At 42.9% G+C, this 5,034-nt stretch overlaps 1 non-coding gene across 1 annotated transcript; it reads left to right on the plus strand.

Moving 5' to 3' along the window:
• Positions 1-1,389: 1,389 nt before the first annotated feature.
• LOC119469092 lies at positions 1,390-1,474 on the plus strand. Its single transcript, XR_005197912.1, has one exon. It is a non-coding gene; the product is annotated as a small nucleolar RNA SNORA57 (small nucleolar RNA).
• The last annotated feature ends 3,560 nt before the right edge of the window (positions 1,475-5,034 follow it).

The raw sequence follows: 5,034 nt of genomic DNA on the forward strand, positions 1-5,034 counted from the left end.
CAGGCCAATATCTCTGATGAATACTGATGCAAAAATTCTCAACAAAATACTAGCAAACCAAATGCAACAATACATTAGAAATATCACTTATCATGACCAAGTGGTATTTATTCCTGGGATCCAAGCATAGTTCAGCATAGGCAAATCAATCAATGTGATACATTATATCAACAGAATGAAGGACCTAAACAACATGATCACTTCAAATGATGTTAAAAAACCATTTGATAAAATTCAACATCCCTTTATGATAAAAACCCTCAAAAACCTGAATATCAGACCAATGTACCATAGCATAATAAATATCATATATGACAGTCTCATTGCTGGTATTATACTGAATGGGGAAAAACTAAAGCCTTGCCTCCAAGATCTGGAACATGACAAGAATGCTTACTGTCAGTACTGTTATTCAGCATAGTACCAGAAGTCCCAGTTAGAACAATCAGACAAGACAAATAAATAAAGGGCATTGAAATTGGAAAGGAAGAATTAAAATTATCATTTTTTGCAGGTGATATTATATTTCAAAAAACTTGAAGAGTCCACCAAAAAACTCTTAAGAACGGATAAATTCAATAAAGTTGCTGGATACAAAATCAACATAGAAAAATCAGTAGATTTTAGAAAAATTGTTTGCCTTTGGCTATATGTGAAAAGCAAACAATCTGACAAGGAAATCAAGAAGTAATCCCACTTACAATAGCTACAAATAAAATTAAATACCTAGAAAAAAACTTAACCAAGGAAGTGAAAGATCTCTACAATGGAAACTATGCACTGATGCAAGAAATTGAAAAGGACACACACATACACACGCACACACACACACACACACAGACACACACACAAAACGGAAAGGTATTCCATGTTCATGGATTGGAAGAATCAGTATTGTTAAAATGTACTACCCAAAGCAATCTACAGATTCAATGCAATCCCTATCAAAATACCAAAGACAATATACACAGAAATAAAAAGAAAGCCTAAAATTTATATGGAACCACCGAAGACTCAGAATAGCAAAAGCTATCCTAAGAAAAATTAACAAAACTGGAGTAATCACATTATTTGACTTCAAATTATACTTCAGCATGGTACTGACATAAAAACTAACACATGGACCAATGGAACAGAATAGAGAACCCAGAAACAAATCCATGCATCTACAATGAACTTATTTTTGACAAAGGTACCATAAACACACAATGGAGAAAGGACAGTCTCTTCAATAAATGTTGCCGGGAAAACTGTATATTCATATGCAGAAGAATAAAATTTGATCCCTATGTCTCACCATATGCAAAAATAAAAAAGATAAAAATGGATTAAAGACTTAAATCTATGACCTAAACCTATGAAACTACTAAAGGAAAACATTGGGGCTACCCTCCTTTTCTTGGCAGGGACCGGGCTTGTGGTCTCACTCCCCATAATGTACAGAGGAGTAATGTACAGCTTTGGTGGGATAGCCTGGGAGCTGAAAGAGGCTTCCCAGTGTGGAGAAAAGGTAAGTGAGAAATCCCCAGTAGTCCACATTCTCACCACAGACTCCTGTGATCACAGCCATGGGATAGCCCAATGACCCTTGTAGGCCCTGAGACTAGCATAGGGAGTTGCATGGAGATTGTCCAATGGCATTGTTCGCAAGAGAGAGCTCATATTTGGTCTCACAGTTGGTACCTAGTCCTAAGCAACTGCAGCAAAAAGCCATTTTGAGAGCCCAGTCCCCACCAAACTGCATCTGGCCCTGGGGTCCAGAGCCCCTACATCTCCACATCCCTGGAGTCCCACTGACATACTCCTGTGTCCACCCAGCAATGGCATGAAACTGATTGGACCAAGCAGAGTGGCAGGGTCCTCAGAATTTTAGAACTGTGGCCCCCAACCCCTGTGCTGTAGGTCTGTGGCCTGTTAGGAACTGGACCACACAGCAGGAGGCAAGCAGCAGGTGAGCAAGTGAAGCTTCATCGGTACAACCACTCCACATCCCTTGCATTATTGCCTGAACTCCACCTCCTCTCAGATCAGGGCTGAATTAGATTCTCATAGGAGCATGAACCCTGTTGTGAATTGCACATGTGAGAGATCTAGGCTGCATTCTTTTTATGAGAATATAATGCCTGATGAACTGTCACTGTCCCTCATCACCCCTAGATGGGACCATCTATTTGCAGGAAAACAAGCTCAGGGCTTCCACTGATTCTACACTATGGTGAGTTGTCTAACTATTTCATTATATATTACACTGTAAAAATAATAGAAATTGGACCCCTTCCTGACACCTTACACTAAAATTAACTCCAGATGAATTAAAGACTTAAATATAAGACCTAACATCAAAAAAGCCCTAGAAGAATACCTGGGTAAAATCATTCAGGACATAGGCATAGGAAAGGACTTAATGACTAAAACACCAAAAGCATTGGCAACAAAAGCCAAAATAGACAAATGGGACCTAATTAAACTCCAGCGCTTCTGTATAGCAAAGGAAACAATCATTAGAGTGAACTGGCAACCAACAAAATGGGAAAAAATGTTTGCAACCTACCCATCTGACAAAGGGCTAATATCCAGAATCTACAAAGAACTAAAACAGATTTACAAGAAAAAACAAACAAACCCATCCAAAAGTGGAAGACGGATATAAACAGACACTTTTCAAAAGAAGACATACATGAGGCCAACAAACATATGAAAAAATGCGGATCATCACTGATTATTAGAGAAATGCAAATCAAAACCACATTGAGATACCACCTCACACCAGTTAGAATGTCAATTATTAAAAAATCTGGAGACAACAGATGCTGGAGAGGATGTGGAGAAATAGGAACACTTTTACACTGTTGGTGGGAGTGTCAACTAGTTCAACCATTGTGGAAGACAGTGTGGCGATTCCTCAAGGATCTAGAAATAGAAATTCCATTTGACCCAGCAGCAATCCCATTACTGGGTATATATCCAAAGGATTATAAATCATTCTATTATAAAGACACATGCACGTGTATGTTCATTGCAGCACTGTTTACAATAGCAAAGAACTGGAACCAACCCAAATGCCCATCGATGATAGACTGGACAAGGAAAGTGTGGCACATATACACCATAGAATACTATGCAGCCATAGAAAATGATGCGATCATGTCCTTTGTAGGGACATGGATGAATCTGGAAACCATCATTCTCAGCAAACTGACACAAGAACAGAAAATCAAACACCACATGTTCTCACTTATAGGCAGGTGTTGAACAATGAGAACACATGGACACAGGGAAGGGAGCATCACACACAGTGTCTGTTGCAGGGGGCCAAGAGAGGGACAGTGGAGGAGGGTGGGAAGGTTGGGGAGGGATAACATGGGGAGAAATGCCAGATGTAGGTGACAGGAGGATGGAGGCAGCAAACCACATTGCCATATGTGTAACTATGCAACAATCCTGCATGATCTGCCCATGTACCCCAGAACCTAAAGTACAATAAAAAAAAATAATAGAAATAAAGTGCACAATAAATTTAATGCCCTTGATACAACTAAATCATCCCCAAATTATTCCCCCTCTCCCACTGTGGTCCATAGAAAAATTATCTTTCATGAAACCAGTCCCTGGTGCCAAAATGTTTGGGGACCATTGCTCTAGAACACACAGTGTCCTACATCCTGGGAAATGAGTGATGCGGTGCACCAGGAAGGCTGTACCCAGAACAAAAGTGCGTTCTCCCCAGGGCCTGAAACTGGCTTGCCTGGGGCCACTCTCACCGACAGCAACCCTGCTTCTGCCAGGAGCAGGTCTCCAGTGTACTTGCATGCACTCTAAGGATAAGATTTCTCTACTTATCACAATCATCACTGCCACTACCAGGGGCCAAACACATGTCACTGGCAGCAACCCAGTATCCTCAGCAGCAGAAACACTGCGCGTTTGCATGTGCTCTGATAAATGGCTCTCTCTGATGTTGCAGCTGCCCCAACCATGGCATATACCAGAAAAAGTGGCAGCACATGCTTCCTGGATCCTGAGAGCCACATGCCTATAGCTGCTGCCAATGAGAGCAACCCTGCATCCCCAGCAGCAGGACTACAGTGCACTTGCATACACCCTGAGGATAGGCTCTCCCCACTCACTGCTGCCCAGCTGCCACCAGTAAAACACTCCAGCAGAAGGATCCTGGCAATAACTCTGCCCTGCCCATCACAGACTGCAACTGTGTGCAACATGAGGATGGAGGGTGGTTGAAAAGAAGCCCATCTGACCTGGCACCACCTCGCTAGTGCCAGAGCATGCTGCCCGGGGGCCTGGGGATCACCTTGTTTACCATTTCTGGGATCTATGCACTTCTCCCAGGGTCCTGAGAAGATGGGCCTATGCAGCTTGCTGCTACAATCACAGCCAGCATCCACCCCTTTTGCCCCCTGGGGGCCTGATGATTGGCCTGCCCAGCCTGTCACAGCCACTGCTAACACAAAGGCATGCCATCTGGGAACCTGAGGGTTGTCCCGCCCACACCATGTATACTGCCCAGGGATCCAAGGACCTGCCTGTGTGCCTGGCTCACTACTGCTACTGCCTGCACCTGAGCAAGCTGTCCGGAGGCTCAAGAATCATCTGGCTTGGACCCATCCAATAACACTAGTGCTCACCTATGCTGTCCAACAGCTGAAGGACAGGCACACTCAGCCTGCTGCTGCCACCACTGGGACTGGAGAAATGGCCCATCTGGCATTCTGGTCTCCAGCAAAACCTCATCACAGCTTCCACCAATACCACACCTTAATCCACTAAAGAAATGAGAGACACTACTGATGGTGTATACAGCCAAAGAAGTCATAAAGAGACTACAGTCCTTCCCACATCCAGAATAAAAGCTCAAGTTCCCTATGCAACTAAAACCATAGATACATCTTCAGAAAAATGTCTTTTCTTATAAAAGCCAGCCACTGTTACACCAGATGTGCAGTTATCAACGTAAAGACACAAGAAGCCCAAAAATGCAAGGAAATATGACACTTCTGAAAGATTCTCCAGCAACAG

The sequence above is a fragment of the Cebus imitator genome, unplaced genomic scaffold, assembly GCF_001604975.1.
Source record: "Cebus imitator isolate Cc_AM_T3 unplaced genomic scaffold, Cebus_imitator-1.0 Scaffold570, whole genome shotgun sequence".
Classification (NCBI taxonomy): Eukaryota; Metazoa; Chordata; class Mammalia; order Primates; family Cebidae; genus Cebus; species Cebus imitator.